This window comes from Callionymus lyra, chromosome 17 (genome assembly GCF_982586985.1).
Source record: "Callionymus lyra chromosome 17, fCalLyr1.hap1.1, whole genome shotgun sequence".
Classification (NCBI taxonomy): domain Eukaryota; kingdom Metazoa; phylum Chordata; class Actinopteri; order Syngnathiformes; family Callionymidae; genus Callionymus; species Callionymus lyra.
In genome coordinates this window covers 24012291-24033777 of record NC_141834.1, presented here as the reverse complement: position 1 = coordinate 24033777, position 21487 = coordinate 24012291, and the positions used below count along the sequence as shown (strand labels likewise).

General features: G+C 41.8%; 1 protein-coding gene across 2 annotated transcripts in view; it reads right to left on the bottom strand.

Moving 5' to 3' along the window:
- The window catches only part of zyx (zyxin), a 53583-nt gene extending 52305 nt beyond the window's left edge, over positions 1-1278 (bottom strand). Inside the window, exon 1 of one of the 2 annotated variants that reach the window (XM_087812374.1) lies at positions 1014-1278. The gene's annotated coding sequence lies outside the window, so the exon portion shown is untranslated. The remainder of the gene's footprint in view (positions 1-1013) is intronic. The other variant, XM_087812373.1, reaches the window with a different exon arrangement.
- Positions 1279-21487: the final 20209 nt, after the last annotated feature.

Here is a 21487-nt window from a genome sequence, read left to right as displayed (position 1 = left end):
GACCAGTCCATGCAGTTAGTGACTGAAACCACCACGTCTGAGGTCACTGGAACCACCGTGACCTCAGACGCTCTCTGTCATCCCATAATGCATTAGTTCATCTTCATGATCGAGTATTTAAATCAATATCTGTGAACGATTGAGCAGTTTTTTGAAGTAGAAGAACGTTCACGTTTGAACACATTATCATAAATGTGTTAATAAATATATTGTTATATTTATTATTAGTAATAATATATTTATTGACACATTAAAAATATATTTAACACATTAATAATATATTTATTAACACATTAATAATATATTTATTAACACATTAAAAATATATTTAACACATTAATAATATATTTATTAACACATTAACTATGTATTTATTGACTCATGGTCAAGAAAAGAATAGAAACTACATCATTAAATCTTCGCCAGACGTTAAAAGTTTCTCTAAAACTGGATCTTGACACTAAAACCATATTTTCCACATTTTTAAGCCATTTTCAGTGCGAAGGTTGAAGCTAAACGTTAGCAACATTAGCTTCGATCCAAACACACCTGGTTGTCCGGGAATCTTGTGAAATAACGCGAGACTTTGTCCGATTTAAGTCGTTATTTGTGAAGGTAAATCAAGGTGTTCGAGGAGGTTTGAGCTGCTCACCTGCAGCTGCCGCAGAATCGCACCGACAACCCTGTTAGCTTCCCGTTAGCTTCACAGTGAAGCTAAAGCTGTAACATGTGAACATGTGAACATCTAAACCTTCTCAGGTGTCATGTTTCAAGTGTGTGTCCTTGAACGATCGTGAACGAAGTGTCGGAACATCTGTGTTAGCATGTTAGCTTGTTAGCATGAGAACTTTTCTGCTTCCGCATCTCGTCCTGCGGCTCCATGTTCAAGGGATTCGAACCCACGACCCACGACCCGCGCCCAGAGGCAACAGTGTGTCGTCATGGATCTTCATGTCATGGATCAGGTCTTCATGTCATGGATCAGGTCTTAAGAGGAACAAAAGTCTACTTACTCTGGTTCTGCTGCTCGTTCTTCTTCTGATCCACTGAGATGTTTCTCCTCTTAGCTCAGCTCAGCTCCTCCCCTCAGAAAGAATGATCATCGTCTCAGACAAGTTGCTTCTCGTTTAACTCCGTGTGACTGAGTCAACATCTGCCTCCTTCTCTCCTTCTCTCCCTCTCTCTCTCTCTCTCTCTCTTTCTCTCTCTCTCTCTCTCTCTCTCTCTATCCTCAAACTGTCCAGTCAGTCACTCCTTCTTTCTTTTCCTCTTCCTCCTCCTCCTTCTCCTCCTCCTCTTCCTCCTTCTCCTCCTCTTCTTCTTTCTCCTCCTCCTATTCTTCCTCCTCCTCCTATTCTTCCTCCTCCTCCTCCTCTCCTTCACCTTATTTCCCTCCTCCTCCTGCTCCTCCTCCTCTTCTTCTCTTTTCTTCTTTCTCCTCCTCCTCCTCCTCCTCCTCCCCCTCCCCCTCCTCCTCCTCCTCCTCTTCTTCTTCCTCCTCCTCCTCCTCCTCCTCCTCCTCCTCCTCCTCCTCTTCTTCCTCCTCCTCCTCCCCCACATTTTCTTCTTCCCTCCTCCTCTCCTTCACCTTATTTCCCTCTCCTCCTCCTCCTCTCCTCCTCCTGCTCCTCCTCCTCTACTTCTCTTTTCTTCTTCCTCCTCCTCCTCCTCCTCCTCCTCCTCCTCCTCCTCCTCCTCCTCCTCCTCCTCCTCTTCTTCTTCCTCCTCCCCCACATTTTCTTCTTCCCTCCTCCTCTCCTTCACCTTATTTCCCTCTCCTCCTCCTCCTCTCCTCTTCCTCTCCTGCGTTCTTGACTGGATGACATCAACCCAGTTGCGTCTCCTTGTAAGGTCAGAGAGGGAAGGAGGCAGGAGGAGGTGAAGAATCTTCCACCGTCTGTGACTCAGTGAAGAATTTTTGAGGAGAACTTCCTGCAGAGGAAACACCAGGAAGTCCTGACGACTGACATGAATCTAGTGTCACTGCATGATGACGTCGCTCAGGTGAGAAATACACCTGGAACCGTGTGAGTCACGGGTCACGGGTCACGGGTCATGAGTCACGGGTCATGAGTCATGAGTCATATTGTTGTGCAACACAATGATCACCTTTGATCCAAACAAATATTACTCAAATATCTATTCAATCAAACAAGATAGAAAATAACTTTCTTGACTCAACAAATGTTTACAAAAAAGAACAAAGAAAGTCAAAATAAGTTACATTTATAGTTAATACAATAATAAATACAATAATAAACTTCATAAATGAAGTAGACTTTAAACGTAAACAGAAGAAACTAGTTCATAAACCAGTAGAAACCACGTCACATGACTTTAAATCAATGCTTTATTTGACATAATAACGTCGAACGTTCACTCGACTGATCAGTTTGTTCTTCTCAACGGTTCGTGATGAACGTTGTGCGTCTGGTCTCTGAGTTGTGTAACCTCTGCCACACACACACATGTGAGAAGGTTCTATTGTCCCTGCAGGAATGTTCTCTTCACCACAACACACTTCCTCGTCCCCAGAACATACCTTCTGGAGGCAGATGTTGGCTCGTCACTTGTCACACTGTCATCACTGCAGCGTCACACGTGGATGACATCATCACTGGGGCGTCACACGTGGATGACATCATCACTGGGGCGTCACACGTGGATGACATCATCACTGGAGCATCACACGTGGATGACATCATCACTGCAGCGTCACACGTGGATGACATCATCACTGCAGCGTCACACGTGGATGACATCATCACTGCAGCGTCACACGTGGATGACATCATCACTGGAGCGTCACACGTGGATGACATCATCACTGCAGTGTCACACGTGGATGACATCATCACTGCAGCGTCACACGTGGATGACATCATCACTGGAGCGTCACATGTTGATGACATCATCACTGGAGCGTCACATGTTGATGACATCATCACTGGGGCGTCACACGTGGATGACATCATCACTGGAGTGTCACACGTGGATGACATCATCACTGGAGTGTCACACGTGGATGACATCATCACTGGAGCGTCACACGTGGATGACATCATCACCGGAGCGTCACACGTGGATGACATCATCACTGGAGTGTCACACGTGGATGACATCATCACTGGGGCGTCACACGTGGATGACATCATCACTGGGGCGTCACACGTGGATGACATCATCACTGGAGTGTCACACGTGGATGACATCATCACTGGAGTGTCACACGTGGATGACATCATCACTGGGGCGTCACACGTGGATGACATCATCACTGGGGCGTCACACGTGGATGACATCATCACTGCAGTGTCACACATGGATGACATCATCACTGGGGCGTCACACGTGGATGACATCATCACTGCAGCGTCACACGTGGATGACATCATCACTGGGGCGTCACACGTGGATGACATCATCACTGGGGCGTCACATGTGGATGACATTACACTGGAGCGTCACATGTTGATGACATCATCACTGCAGCGTCACACGTGGATGACATCATCACTGGAGCGTCACACGTGGATGACATCATCACTGGAGCGTCACACGTGGATGACATCATCACTGGGGCGTCACACGTGGATGACATCATCACTGGAGCGTCACACGTGGATGACATCATCACTGGAGCGTCACATGTTGATGACATCATCACTGCAGCGTCACACGTGGATGACATCATCACTGGAGCGTCACACGTGGATGACATCATCACTGGAGCGTCACACGTGGATGACATCATCACTGGGGCGTCACATGTGGATGACATCATCACTGCAGCGTCACACGTGGATGACATCATCACTGGGGCGTCACACGTGGATGACATCATCACTGGAGCGTCACACGTGGATGACATCATCACTGGAGTGTCACACGTGGATGACATCATCACTGCAGCGTCACACGTGGATGACATCATCACTGGAGCGTCACACGTGGATGACATCATCACTGGGGCGTCACATGTGGATGACATCATCACTGGAGCGTCACACGTGGATGACATCATCACTGCAGCGTCACACGTGGATGACATCATCACTGGAGCGTCACATGTTGATGACATCATCACTGGAGCGTCACATGTTGATGACATCATCACTGGAGCGTCACATGTTGATGACATCATCACTGGGGCGTCACACGTGGATGACATCATCACTGGAGCGTCACACGTGGATGACATCATCACTGCAGCGTCACACGTGGATGACATCATCACTGGGGCGTCACACGTGGATGACATCATCACTGGAGCGTCACACGTGGATGACATCATCACTGGAGTGTCACACGTGGATGACATCATCACTGCAGCGTCACACGTGGATGACATCATCACTGGAGCGTCACACGTGGATGACATCATCACTGGGGCGTCACATGTGGATGACATCATCACTGGAGCGTCACACGTGGATGACATCATCACTGGTGCGTCACACGTGGATGACATCATCACTGGTGCGTCACACGTGGATGACATCATCACTGGTGCGTCACACGTGGATGACATCATCACTGGAGTGTCACACGTGGATGACATCATCACTGGGGCGTCACATGTGGATGACATCATCACTGTAGCGTCACACGTGGATGACATCATCACTGCAGCGTCACACGTGGATGACATCATCACTGCAGCGTCACACGTGGATGACATCATCACTGGAGCGTCACACGTGGATGACATCATCACTGCAGCGTCACACGTGGATGACATCATCACTGGAGCGTCACACGTGGATGACATCATCACTGGAGCGTCACACGTGGATGACATCATCACTGCAGCGTCACACGTGGATGACATCATCACTGCAGCGTCACACGTGGATGACATCATCACTGCAGCGTCACACGTGGATGACATCATCACTGCAGCGTCACATGTGGATGACATCATCACTGGAGCGACACACGTGGATGACATCATCACTGGAGCGTCACACGTGGATGACATCATCACTGCAGCGTCACATGTGGATGACATCATCACTGGAGCGTCACACGTGGATGACATCATCACTGGAGCGTCACACGTGGATGACATCATCACTGGAGCGTCACACGTGGATGACATCATCACTGCAGCGTCACACGTGGATGACATCATCACTGCAGCGTCACACGTGGATGACATCATCACTGGAGCGTCACATGTTGATGACATCATCACTGGAGCGTCACACGTGGATGACATCATCACTGGAGCGTCACACGTGGATGACATCATCACTGGAGCGTCACACGTGGATGACATCATCACTGGAGCGTCACACGTGGATGACATCATCACTGGAGCGTCACATGTGGATGACATCATCACTGGAGCGTCACACGTGGATGACATCATCACTGGAGCGTCACACGTGGATGACATCATCACTGGAGCGTCACATGTGGATGACATCATCACTGGAGCGACACACGTGGATGACATCATCACTGGAGCGTCACACGTGGATGACATCATCACTGGAACGTCACACGTGGATGACATCATCACTGGAGCGTCACACGTGGATGACATCATCACTGGAACGTCACACGTGGATGACATCATCACTGGAGCGTCACATGTTGATGACATCATCACTGCAGCGTCACACGTGGATGACATCATCACTGGAGCGTCACATGTGGATGACATCATCACTGGAGCATCACACGTGGATGACATCATCACTGGAGCGTCACATGTGGATGACATCATCACTGCAGCGTCACACGTGGATGACATCATCACTGGAGCGTCACACGTGGATGACATCATCACTGGAGCATCACACGTGGATGACATCATCACTGGAGCGTCACATGTGGATGACATCATCACTGGAGCGTCACACGTGGATGACATCATCACTGGAGCGTCACACGTGGATGACATCATCACTGGAGCGTCACATGTTGATGACATCATCACTGGAGCGTCACATGTTGATGACATCATCACTGGAGCGTCACATGTTGATGACATCATCACTGGAGCGTCAGGAGAGAAGAAGAAAAGCAGACGGGCTGGAATGTTGCCAAACACTGAAGAGACTTCCTCCCTCTTTCCTGCAGATCACTCTTTTCACTCTTCCCTCCATCGCTCTCAAGGTCACACCTCCTGAAGCTGTCGATCCTCAACCACTGTTGAACTACTGTTGAACTACTGTTGAACTACTGTTGTATGACTGTTGAACCACTGTTGAACTACTGTTGAACTACTGTTGAACTACTGTTGAACTACTGTTGTATGACTGTTGAACCACTGTTGAACTACTGTTGAACTACTGTTGAACCACTGTTGAACTACTGTTGAACTACTGTTGAACTACTGTTGAACTACTGTTGAACCACTGTTGAACCACTGTTGAACTACTGTTGAACCACTGTTGAACTACTGTTGAACTACTGTTGAACTACTGTTGTATGACTGTTGAACCACTGTTGAACTACTGTTGAACTACTGTTGAACTACTGTTGAACTACTGTTGAACCACTGTTGAACCACTGTTGAACTACTGTTGAACTACTGTTGAACTACTGTTGAACTACTGTTGAACCACTGTTGTATGACTGTTGAACCTCTGTTGTATGACTGATGAACCACAGTTGTATGACTGTTGAACCACTGTTGTATGACTGTTGAACCACTGTTGAACCACTGTTGAACCACTGTTGAACCACTGTTGAACCACTGTTGTATGACTGTTGAACCACTGTTGAACTACTGTTGAACTACTGTTGTATGACTGTTGAACCACTGTTGAACCACTGTTGAACCATTGTTGAACCACTGTTGTATGACTGTTGAACCAATGTTGTATGACTGATGAACCACAGTTGTATGACTGTTGAACCACTGTTGTATGACTGTTGAACCACTGTTGAACCACTGTTGTATGACTGTTGAACCACTGTTGAACTACTGTTGAACTACTGTTGTATGACTGTTGAACCACTGTTGAACCACTGTTGTATGACTGTTGAACCACAGTTGAACCACAGTTGTATGACTGTTGAACCACAGTTGAACCACTGTTGTATGACTGATGAATCACTTTTGAACCACTGTTGAACCACAGTTTTATGACTGTTGAACCACTGTTGAACCACTGTTGAACTACTGTTGAACCACAGTTGTATGACTATTGATCCACTGTTGAACTACTGTTGAACCACTGTTGTATGACTGTTGAATCACTTTTGAACCACTGTTGAACTACTGTTTAACCACAGTTGTATGACTGTTGAACCACTGTTGAACCACTGTTGAACTACTGTTGAACCACAGTTGTATGACTGTTGAACCACCGTTGAACCACTGTTGAACCACTGTTGAACCACTATTGAACTACTGATGAACCACAGTTGTATGACTGTTGAATCTCTGTTGAACCACTGTTGTTTGACTGTTGAACCACTGTTAAACCACTGTTGTATGACTGTTGAAGAACTGTTGAACCACTGTTGTATGACTGTTGAACCACTGTTGTATGACTGTTGAATCTCTGTTGAACTACTGTTGAACTACTGTTGTATGACTGTTGAACCACTGTTGTATGACTGTTGAAGAACTGTTGAACCACTGTTGTATGACTGTTGAACCACTGTTGTATGACTGATGAACCACAGTTGTATGACTGTTGAATGACTGTTGAACCACCGTTGTATGACAGTTGAATCACTGTTGAACCACCGTTGAACTACTGTTGAACCACTGTTGTATGACTGTTGAATCACTGTTGAACCACTGTTGAACTACTGTTGAACCACAGTTATATGACTGTTGAACCACTGTTGAACCACTGTTGTATGACTGTTGAACCACAGTTGTATGACTGTTGAACCACTGTTGTATGACTGTTGAACCACTGTTGAACCACTGTTGTATGACTGTTGAACCACTGTTGAACTACTGTTGTATGACTGTTGAACCACTGTTGAACCACTGTTGAACCATTGTTGTATGACTGTTGAACTACTGTTGTATGACTGTTGAACCACTGTTGAACCACTGTTGTATGACTGTTGAACCAATGTTGAACCACTGTTGTATGACTGATGAACCACAGTTGTATGACTGTTGAACCACTGTTGTATGACTGTTGAACCACTGTTGAACCACTGTTGTATGACTGTTGAACCACTGTTGAACTACTGTTTAACTACTGTTGTATGACTGTTGAACCACTGTTGAACCACTGTTTCATGACTGTTGAACCACAGTTGAACCACAGTTGTATGACTGTTGAACCACAGTTGAACCACTGTTGTATGACTGATGAATCACTTTTGAACCACTGTTGAACCACAGTTTTATGACTGTTGAACCACTGTTGAACCACTGTTGAACTACTGTTGAACCACAGTTGTATGACTGTTGATCCACTGTTGAACTACTGTTGAACCACTGTTGTATGACTGTTGAATCGCTTTTGAACCACTGTTGAACTACTGTTTAACCACAGTTGTATGACTGTTGAACCACTGTTGAACCACTGTTGAACTACTGTTGAACCACAGTTGTATGACTGTTGAACCACTGTTGAACCACTATTGAACTACTGATGAACCACAGTTGTATGACTGTTGAATCTCTGTTGAATCTCTGTTGAACTACTGTTGAACTTTTGTTGTATGACTGTTGAACCACAGTTGTATGACTGTTGAAGAACTGTTGAACCACTGTTGTTTGACTGTTGAACCACTGTTAAACCACTGTTGTATGACTGTTGAAGAACTGTTGAACCACTGTTGTATTACTGTTGAACCACTGTTGAACCACTGTTGTATGACTGTTGAATCTCTGTTGAACTACTGTTGAACTACTGTTGTATGACTGTTGAACCACTGTTGTATGACTGTTGAAGAACTGTTGAACCACTGTTGTATGACTGATGAACCACAGTTGTATGACTGTTGAATGACTGTGGAACCACTGTTGTATGACAGTTGAATCACTGTTGAACCACCGTTGAACTACTGTTGAACCACTGTTGTATGACTGTTGAATCACTGTTGAACCACTGTTGAACTACTGTTGAACCACAGTTATATGACTGTTGAACCACTGTTGAACCACTGTTGTATGACTGTTGAACCACAGTTGTATGACTGTTGAACCACTGTTGTATGACTGTTGAACCACTGTTGTATGACTGTTGAACCACAGTTGTATGACTGTTGAATCACTGTTGAACCACTGTTGAACCACAGTTGTAAGACTCTTGAACCACTGTTGAACCACTGCTGAACCACTGTTGAACCACAGTTGTAAGACTCTTGAACCACTGTTGAACCACAGTTGTAAGACTGTTGAACCACTGTTGGACCACTGTTGAACTACTGTTGAACTACTGTTGAACCACAGTTGTATGACAGTTGAACCACAGTTGTATGACTGTTGAACCACTGTTGAACTACTGTTGAACCACAGTTGTATGACTGTTGAATCACTGTTGAACCACAGTTGTATGACTGATGAATCACTGTTGAACCACTGTTGAACCACTGTTGTATGACTGTTGAACGACTGTTGAACAACTGTTGAACCACTGTTGTATGACTGTTGAACCACAGTTGTATGACTGTTGAACCACTGTTAAACCACTGTTGAACCACTGTTGAATCACTGTTGAACCACAGTTGTAAGCCTCTTGAACCACAGTTGTAAGACTGTTGAACCACAGTTGTAAGACTGTTGAACCACTGTTGGACCACTGTTGAACCACAGTTGTAAGACTGTTGAACCACTGTTGAATCACTGTTGAACCACTGTTGTAAGACTCTTGAACCACTGTTGAACCACTATTGTACGACTGTTGAACCACTGTTGTACGACTGTTGAACCACTGTTGTAAGACTGTTGAACCACTGTTGAACCACAGTTGTAAGACTGTTGAACCACTGTTGGACCACTGTTGAACTACTGTTGAACTACTGTTGAACCACAGTTGTATGACAGTTGAACCACAGTTGTATGACTGTTGAACCACAGTTGTATGACTGATGAATCACTGTTGAACCACTGTTGAACCACTGTTGTATGACTGTTGAACCACTGTTGAACAACTGTTGAACCACTGTTGTATGACTGTTGAACCACAGTTGTATGACTGTTGAACCACTGTTAAACCACTGTTGAACCACTGTTGAACCACTGTTGAATCACTGTTGAACCACTGTTGAACCACAGTTGTAAGACTCTTGAACCACTGTTGAACCACTGTTGAACCACAGTTGTAAGACTGTTGAACCACTGTTGGACCACTGTTGAACCACAGTTGTAAGACTGTTGAACCACTGTTGTACGACTGTTGAACCACTGTTGTAAGACTCTTGAACCACTGTTGAACCACTGTTGAACCACTATTGTACGACTCTTGAACCACTGTTGTACGACTGTTGAACCACAGTTGGACCACTGTTGAACCACTATTGTACGACTCTTGAACCACTGTTGTACGACTGTTGAACCACAGTTGTAAGACTCTTGAACCACTGTTGAACCACAGTTGTAAGACTGTTGAACCACTGTTGAACCACCATTGTACGACTGTTGAACCACTGTTGTACGACTGTTGAACCACTGTTGTAAGACTGTTGAACCACTGTTGTAAGACTGTTGTAAGACTGTTGAACCACTGTTGAGAACTTTTGTACGACTGTTGGACCACTCTTGAACCACTGTTGAACGACTGTTGAACCACAGTTGTAAGACTGTTGGACCACTGTTGTATGACTGTTGGACCACTCTTGAACCACTGTTGAACCACTATTGTACGACTGTTGAACCCCTGTTGTACGACTGTTGAACCACTGTTGAACGACTGTTGAGAACTGTTGTACGACTGTTGAACCACTGTTGAGAACTGTTGTACGACTGTTGAACCACTGTTGAACCACTGTTGTACGACTGTTGAACCACTGTTGACAACTGTTGTACGACTGTTACATACATGATACATTAATGAATACATGTTGACCATTGATTCAACATTATTATTATTATTATTATTATTATTATTATTATTGAAGTTCTTCAGATTTGAAGCTTCAGAACCAGAAAAATACTTACGTCACTATATACTATGTTTTTCTGGTAATTATTGTTATTGTTTGAGGTTTTTTAATGATATATTTATTTATGTGTACATGTTTGTTCAAACATTTTACTCTCAGTAAACCACGTCATAAACTGTCTTCATCTTTCTGCCTCTTATTCTTACTTTTCTTTTTCACTGAACAGAATCATTTCATTCTTTTTCTTGCTCACGCGGCTAGTTTTTCTTCCCAGAATGCTTTGCTACTGTCACTGGAGTCTCAGTAAAGAATGTAGTTTAAATATGACTGTTGAAGTTAAAAACCAAGGGAAGTTAAAGCCGAACAAAGATGTAATGACGATTATTTCAGAGCTCGTTTCCTTATATGGTCACATCTGGACAGTTGTGACGTCACTTCTCTTAATGGTTTTTATTGTCCAAACAAGCCCAGGCTCCAACCTCTTCACTCACGAACCATTTCCTCAACATTCCAGTCGTGCTCGAGCAGGAAGAGAACCTGTTGACATGGAAACTTCCTCCTGCTGCCAAGTGAGTGCACTGCGGGGATCCACCTGCAGGGGGCAGCAGAGGCACGAGGTCAACGTCAGCGTCATCTGAGACAGAGATGAAGAAACATCAACACACACTCATAGAGTCACTGATGGAAACACTTCAGTCACAGAAGATGAACCTGGACCATCATCACATGACGATGGAACTGGACTAGCAGGACGTCTTACAAGGGAATGAATGAGGTGCAGAGAAAACATTAGTTCGCTTGAGACCCTGGCTCCTGCAAGGTTTTGACTGATGTTGACTTGACTACACATTTACACACACAAACATTTACACACACATACATTTACACACACAAATATTTACACACACAGATGTCCACTTTAACACAAACACAAACATAAGTGCAACTCACACGTGTGTGTGTGTTTGTGTGTGTGGGGGTGTGTGTGTGTGTGTGTGTGTGTGTGTGTGTGTGTTAAACTGTTACAATAGTGTAAATGACACAACGGGGATCCACCTGCAGGGGGCAGCATAGGCGCAAGGTCAACAGTTGGATCAACAGAGCAGTAGAGCTGGATGTCATCAGCAAACATGTGGAAGAAACATTATGATTTGACCAGAGGAATCAAGTACAAACAATAAAGGACCCAGAACAGAACCTTGAGAGACTCCACTCAGACTTCATTTGATTGACAGGTGCACTGAAACAGAAAGGTATGAGGAGAACCACTGGAACACAGACCCAGACAGTCTTCATCCCTCAGTCTTCTCAGCAGGATCGGGTTCAACTGTGTTCAACCAGAACCTCATGATGTCACTGGACACTTTTAGTAAGAACTGTCTCCGTAAATGTTTGTGGAAGCCGGACTGAAACTTCTCATGGATGTCGCTCTGATCCAGGAACAAGGACAGCTGCTCAGACACCACCTTCTCTAAGTCGGGTATAAACCTGGCTTTTTGAGCAAAGGCTCCACAATGGTTTAAATGCATTGGGAAAAAAGTGGAAAGGGAGAGGTTCACCATATGTCTACAAGGAATGACATCGGACGAGCAAGAGGAGGATTCCATCTTGTTCACTAGTGCCGAAATATCACCCAGAGATGCAGCACTGAAGGAAGACCAAGAGGAGGAGAGGGGCTCAGAGACAGCAGGGGTTCCACACAAAAGAGAGATTTTCTCTTTGATCAATTTAATTTTGTCAATGATTTGCTGTCAGCTTCACAGAAAAAAGGCGTGATTTGAGGAGCAAGAGACACAAGAGAATTGATAGTGTCAAACAAAACTTTGAGGTTTTTCTTATTTGCTGCTACCAGTTTTCTGATGTAATCAGATCTAGCAGTTTCCACCATCTCATTGTAAGAAGACATCAGATCCCTGAGGTGAAGTCTGTGCACCTCAAGTTTAGTGGACTTCCAGAGACGCTTAGTCTTTCGACAAAGTCTCTTCAGAATCAGGAGATCATCATTTGTCCAAGGGCACCGTTTTTTCTGAATTTTCAAATGTTCCCTTACCTTACCTTACCTTAAGTCAGTCATTAAAGGAAAGAGCGTCAAACATAGAAAGTTTCGTCAGTATCAGCTGAGATGAGACGCCTCTGAGACCTTTAAGGTCTTAGGTCCAGGGATGAAGTCCAGGTCACTCAGATGAACATCATGTACAGATACATTAGAAATGTCCAGGCCAAGAGTAAAAACAAACTTTTTGATGAGTGGGTTCAGAAACATGTTGCTCAAAATTAAAGCTTCTGTTAAAGTTAAAAGTTCTTTAGCAGAGCAAGATGTGACGTCATCAACATGAAGATCAAAGTCTCCAAGAATAAGAACAGATTCCATTTGAATAATGGAAGATAAGAAGTCACTGAAGTCTTTCAAGAACACTGAAGGACCAGGCGGGCGGTAGATTGACACACAATAGAAAGGTCTTGTAGAACCAACCAAGATCATCTGAGACTCAAATGAAGTGAATTCCTGTGTCTGAATCCCTTTGAACAACTCTCTCTATAAACAACAGCCAAACCACCTCCACAATGTCAGGGGCGGGGCTTCCCATCAACAGAGCAGCCAGCAGGACAGAGTTCATTAAGATGAACAAACTCTTCCTCTCTCTGCCATGTCTCTGAAAGACACAATAAATCCAACTTTTGTCTTGAGAAGAGATCATTCAGAGAAAAGGATTTATTTGTAATGGAGCGAACACTCAACAGACTTACGTGCAGCGCTGATGATGTCACTGAGGCAGTGACAGCGGAGCAAAGCGGGACCTTTCGAAGTTTACTTCAGGTGGGTTACAGCCGGAACTTGAGGGCAGCTCCGGAGTAAACACCGAAGTAAAAAGAGGAAAACATCTGAGCAGCACTCCTGTGCTGTGTAGGCTCCAGGATCTCCAGGGACTCGCTAACACACATCACAGCGAGGAATGTAGCGCAGATATCGATCATGTCCGATGACGTGAGAGTCCAGTCGAGCTGCAGCCTGTCTTCTCTCTTCTCTTTTCTTGCAGAACTCAACTGGAATCAGAACAGAACAGAGCAGCAGATATTCCAGAGAGTCCGTGTCGACGACAAACTGAGGAGGAAACGCTCGATCAAAACTGTCCCGTGTGTGAAAGACCTTCATCGACTTTCTGCTGATACTCACTTGTTAGGTACACTTATGAGATACTTACTTGTTAGATACACTTATTAGATACTTACTTGTTAGATACACTTATTAGATACTCACTTGTTAGATACACTTCTTAGATACTTACTTGTTAGATACACTTATTAGATACTTACTTGTTAGATACTTACTTGTTAGATACACTTATTACATACTTACTTGTTAGATACTTACTTGTTAGATACACTTATTAGATACTTACTTGTTAGGTACACTTATTAGATACTTACTTGTTAGATACTTACTTGTTAGATACACTTATTAGATACTTACTTGTTAGATACACTTATGAGATACTTACTTGTTAGGTACACTTATGAGATACTTACTTGTTAGATACACTTATTAGATACTTACTTGTTAAATACACTTATTAGATACTCATTTGTTAGATACACTTCTTAGATACTTACTTGTTAGATACACTTATTAGATACTTACTTGTTAGATACTTACTTGTTAGATACACTTATTAGATACTTACTTGTTAGATACACTTATTAGATACTTACTTGTTAGGTACACTTATTTGATACTTACTTGTTAGATACTTAATAGTTAGATACACTTATTAGATACTTACTTGTTAGATACACTTCTTAGATACTTACTTGTTAGATACACTTCTTAGATACTTACTTGTTAGGTACACTTATTAGATACTTACTTGTTAGATACACTTATAAGATACTTACTTGTTAGGTACACTTATTAGATACTTACTTGTTAGATACACTTATTAGATACTTACTTGTTAGGTACACTTATTAGATACTTACTTGTTAGATACACTTATTAGATACTTACTTGTTAGATACACTTCTTAGATACTTACTTGTTAGATACACTTATTAGATACTTACTTGTTAGATACACTTATTAGATACTTACTTGTTAGATACACTTATTAGATACTTACTTGTTAGATACACTTCTTAGATACTTACTTGTTAGATACACTTATTAGATACTTACTTGTTAGATACACTTATTAGATACTTACTTGTTAGATACACTTATTAGATACTTACTTGTTAGGTACACCTATTAGATACTTACTTGTTAGATACACTTATTAGATACTTACTTGTTAGATACACTTCTTAGATACTTACTTGTCAGGGATCTGATGACTTCTTACAATGAGATGGTAGAAACTGCTAGATCTGATTACATCAGAAAACTGGTAGCAGCAAATAGGAAAAACCCCAAAGTTTTGTTTGACACGATTAATTCTCTCGTGTCTCCTGCTCCTCAAATCACGCCTGTCTTCTGTGAAGCTGACAGCAATGCATTGTTGAGATTTTTCATTGACAAAATTAAATTGATCAAAGAGAAAATCTCTCCCCCTTTGTTTGGAACCCCTACTGTCTCTGAGCCCCTCTCCTCCTCTTGGTCCTCCTTCACTGCTGTATCTTTGGGTGATATTTGGCACTAGTGAACAAGATGAAACCCTCCTCTTGCTCAGATGACGTCCTTCCTTGTAGGCTTTTTATCAAAGCATTTGATGTAATTGGCCCCTGGGTTACCAATATGGTGAACCTCTCCCTTCCCACAGGGGTTTTTCCCAATGCATTTAAACATGCCATTGTGGAGCCTCTGCTCAAAAAACCAGGCTTAGACCCAACTGACCTCAGTAATTTCAGGTCTATTTCTAAGCTCCCTTTCTTGTCCAAGATCTTGGTGAAGGTGGTGTCTGAGCAGCTGTCTTTGTTCCTGGATCAAAGCGACATCCATGAGAAGCTTCAGTCTGGCTTCCGTAAACATCACTCTAGGGAGACAGCTTTATTGAAAGTGTCCAGTGACATCATGATGTCGGCTGACTCTGGTAAATTCACTGTTCTGGTTCTCTTGGATCTGTCCTCAGCCTTTGACGCAGTTGATCACCAGATCCTACTGAGAAGACTGAGGGATGAAGACTTTCTGGGTCTGTTTTAGAATGGTTCTCATCTTACCTTTCTGGGCGCAGTTTTAGTGTATCTGCCAATCAAATGAGGTCTGAATCGGCAGATCTGTTGTGTGGAGTCCCTCAAGGTTCTGTTCTGGGTCCTTTATTGTTTTTGCTGTACTTGATTCCCCTCGGTAAAATCCTTCAGAGATTTCCAGAAGTTTCTTATCACATTTTTGCTGATGACATCCAGCTCTACTGCTCTTTTGATCCAACTGAGCCCCAGAGGCTGAACTTAGTCAATTGTTTGCTAGAAATCAAACAATGGCTGAGTGAAAACACTCTACAGCTAAATGTGGACAAAACTGAAACACTGGTGATTGCTCCTGATGATAAGATTCCAGGGTTGAGTCAGTACTTGGGTGACTTAGGGCAGTCTGTCAAACTGAGCCTGAGAAACCTGGGTGTTGTATTTGATAAAGACATGTCTCTTGTTCGACACTGAAGAAAACTGACCAGAAACTGTTTCCTTCAACTGAGAAAAATCTCTAAACTTGGGAAAATGTTGTCGGAACATGATCTGGAGCTTATAATCCATGCGTTTGTTTCTTCTCGTCTGGACTATTGTAACAGTTTGTTTTCATGTCTTAACAAGAAGGATCGTCTCGCCTGCAGTTGATTCAGAACTCTGAGCCGCTCTAGTAGAAGAACTCACATTTCTCCGGTCCTTAAAACTCTTCACTGGCTTCCAGTTTCTTTCAGGATCAACTTTAAAATTCTGGTTCTTACTTTCAGATCTATTCATGGTCAGGCTCCTCCTTACATCACTGATCTTATCCAGCCTTACACCCCAGCTCGGGCTCTGAGGTCTGTGGATCAGAATCTACTTATGGTTCCACGCACACGGCTCAGGACCAGAGGCGAGAAATCTTTTCAGGCTGTTGCTCCTAAGCTTTGGAACGATCTTCTCTCTCTTTGCGCTTGATGGATCTACTGACTCCTTTAAGAAACATCTTAAGACGTTTCTATTTGTTCAGGCTTTTATTAAGATACTTACTTGTTAGATACACTTATTAGATACTTACTTGTTAGATACACTTATTAGATACTTACTTGTTAGATACACTTATTAGATACTTACTTGTTAGATACACTTATTGGATACTTACTTATTAGATACACTTATTAGATACTTACTTGTTAGATACACTTATTAGATACTTACTCGTTAGATACACTTATTAGATACTTACTTGTTAGATACACTTCTTAGACACTTACTTGTTAGATACACTTATTAGATACTTACTCGTTAGATACACTTATTAGATACTTACTTGTTAGATACACTTATTAGATACTTACTTGTTAGATACACTTATTAGATACTTACTTGTTAGATACACTTCTTAGATACTTACTTGTTAGATACACTTCTTAGATACTTACTTGTTAGATACACTTATTAGATACTTACTTGTTAGATACACTTATTAGATACTTACTTGTTAGATACACTTATTAGATACTTACTTGTTAGATACACTTATTAGATACTTACTTGTTAGATACACTTATTAGATACTTACTTGTTAGATACACTTATTGGATACTTACTTATTAGATACACTTATTAGATACTTACTTGTTAGATACACTTATTAGATACTTACTCGTTAGATACACTTATTAGATACTTACTTGTTAGATACACTTCTTAGACACTTACTTGTTAGATACACTTATTAGATACTTACTCGTTAGATACACTTATTAGATACTTACTTGTTAGATACACTTATTAGATACTTACTTGTTAGATACACTTATTAGATACTTACTTGTTAGATACACTTCTTAGATACTTACTTGTTAGATACACTTCTTAGATACTTACTTGTTAGATACACTTATTAGATACTTACTTGTTAGATACACTTATTAGATACTTACTTGTTAGATACACTTCTTAGATACTTACTTGTTAGATACACTTCTTAGATACTTACTTGTTAGATACACTTATTAGATACTTACTTGTTAGATACACTTATTAGATACTTACTTGTTAGATACTTACTTGTTAGAAATACTTATTCGATACACACTTGTTAGATACACACTTGTTAGATATACCTATTAGATACACACTTGTTAGATAGACTCTTGTGTAGTGTTTTAAACCAGCAACTCAGTGTGTCTGAATCAGAACCATTCCTGGTCCTGATCCTGGAGGAGCAGATGGACAGATGGACAGATGGACAGATGGACAGATGGACAGATGGACAGATTGAAAGGTAAAATATCACAGTTCAACACTTTCAAAACAAGAGACACAAACATTTACATGTAACAAGGTGTTTCAAGTGAGGCTGGACAGAGAGAGGCTCTGCAAAGGGCCCAATGCATCATGGGTAAGATTAGTGTCAAGAAGCTCTTCCCTCCGTGTTTGACCTTGTCTTGGTCTGATCGTAGATCAACATGTGAAGCTGGTGTTCAAGTCTGTAGACAAGAGTGTGTTGATGTCACGATATATAGTGATATAGAGTGATAGTGTAGTAACAAGTATATATGTGTAGTATTGTCCAGTACTTGACTCTGGTGTTGTGATAGTGTAGTAACAAGTATATATGTGTAGTATTGTCCAGTACTTGACTCTGGTGTTGTGATAGTGTAGTAACAAGTATATATGTGTAGAATTGTCCAGTACTTGACTCTGGTGTTGTGATAGTGTAGTAACAAGTATATATGTGTAGAATTGTCCAGTACTTGACTCTGGTGTTGTGATAGTGTAGTAACAAGTATATATGTGTAGTATTGTCCAGTACTTGACTCTGGTGTTGTGATAGTGTAGTAACAAGTATATATGTGTAGAATTGTCCAGTACTTGACTCTGGTGTTGTGATAGTGTAGTAACAAGTATATATGTGTAGTATTGTCCAGTACTTGACTCTGGTGTTGTGATAGTGTAGTAACAAGTATATATTTGCAGTATTGTCCAGTACTTGACTCTAGTGTTGTGATAGTGTAGTAACAAGTATATATGTGTAGTATTGTCCAGTACTTGACTCTGGTGTTGTGATAGTGTAGTAACAAGTATATATGTGTAGAATTGTCCAGTACTTGACTCTGGTGTTGTAATAGTGTAGTAACAAGTATATATTTGCAGTATTGTCCAGTACTTGACTCTAGTGTTGTGATAGTGTAGTAACAAGTATATATGTGTAGTATTGTCCAGTACTTGACTCTGGTGTTGTGATAGTGTAGTAACAAGTATATATGTGTAGAATTGTCCAGTACTTGACTCTGGTGTTGTGATAGTGTAGTAACAAGTATATATTTGCAGTATTGTCCAGTACTCGACTCTAGTGTTGTGATAGTGTAGTAACAAGTATATATGTGTAGTATTGTCCAGTACTTGACTCTGGTGTTGTGATAGTGTAGTAACAAGTATATATGTGTAGAATTGTCCAGTACTTGACTCTGGTGTTGTGATAGTGTAGTAACAAGTATATATGTGTAGTATTGTCCAGTACTTGACTCTGGTGTTGTGATGGTGTAGTAACAAGTATATATGTGTAGTATTGTCCAGTACTTGACTCTGGTGTTGTGATAGTGTAGTAACAAGTATATATTTGCAGTATTGTCCAGTACTTGACTCTAGTGTTGTGATAGTGTAGTAACAAGTATATATGTGTAGTATTGTCCAGTACTTGACTCTGGTGTTGTGATGGTGTAGTAACAAGTATATATGTGTAGTATTGTCCAGTACTTGACTCTGGTGTTGTGATAGTGTAGTAACAAGTATATATGTGTAGTATTGTCCAGTACTTGACTCTGGTGTTGGGATAGTGTAGTAACAAGTATATATGTGTAGTATTGTCCAGTACTTGACTCTGGTGTTGTGATAGTGTAGTAACATGGATATGTGTGTAATATTGTCCAGTACTTGACTCTGGTGTTGTGATAGTGTAGTAACATGGATATGTGTGTAGTATTGTCCAGTACTTGACTCTGGTGTTGTGATAGTGTAGTAACATGGATATGTGTGTAGTATTGTCCAGTACTTGACTCTGGTGTTGTGATAGTGTAGTAACATGGATATGTGTGTAGTATTGTCCAGTACTTGACTCTGGTGTTGTGATAGTGTAGTAACAAGTATATATGTGTAGTATTGTCCAGTACTTGACTCTGGTGTTGGGATAGTGTAGTAACAAGTATATATGTGTAGTATTGTCCAGTACTTGACTCTGGTGTTGTGATAGTGTAGTAACATGGATATGTGTGTAATATTGTCCAGTACTTGACTCTGGTGTTGTGATAGTGTAGTAACATGGATATGTGTGTAGTATTGTCCAGTACTTGACTCTGGTGTTGTGATAGTGTAGTAACATGGATATGTGTGTAGTATTGTCCAGTACTTGACTCTGGTGTTGTGATAGTGTAGTAACATGGATATGTGTGTAGTATTGTCCAGTACTTGACTCTGGTGTTGTGAACAGCTTTAAAAGCTGCTGGACTCACTGTATCCTCTCGTCCTCAGTCATCCCGAGGATCATTATTGAAACATAAACTATAAAATAACTATAATAGATATAAAATATGATTTAAAGCCATAAAAAGAAAGACATGTAAAGAATCGATGCAGTTCTGTTGAACATCAACACAGTAACTATTGTGATATTTAAATGTATTAATATTTACATTAAACACTGCAGCAAAAACCGGAAGAACTTTTAGTTCAAAGTTACAAGTTATTTATTCTACAAACTCAATATTTTTCTTGAAAAATGAATTTAATAATTCGAATAATTTTCTTTATATTTGAAATACGACGGAACATATGTAGCATGAAATGCTATCACATGTAGCATGAAATGCTATCACATGTAGCATGAAATGCTAACCAGTGTAGCATTAAGAGAAGTGAGAGGAGAAAGAGAGGAGGAGGTGAAGGAGGAGGAAGAAGAGGAGGAGAAGGAAGAGGAGGAGAGAAGGAGGAAGGGAAGAGGAGGAGGAGGAGGAGGAGGAGGAGGTGGAGGAGGAGGAGGAGGAGGAGGAAGAGGAAGAGGTGAAGGATGAGGAGGAAGAGGAGGAGGAGAAGGAGGAAGGAAAGAGGAGGAAGAGGAAGAGGTGAAGGATGAGGAGGAAGAGGAGGAGGAGGAGGAGGTGGAGGAGGAGGAGGTGGAGGAGGAGGAGGAGGAGGTGGAGGAGGAGGAGGAGGAGGTGGAGGAGGAGGAGGAGGAGGTAACGCTGCATTGAAAGACACTGAGGATCACGTGGTGATAGTGATGAATAGTGATCAAACGTGATCAAACATGATCAACAGTGATCAATAGTGATCAACAGTGATCAACAGTGAT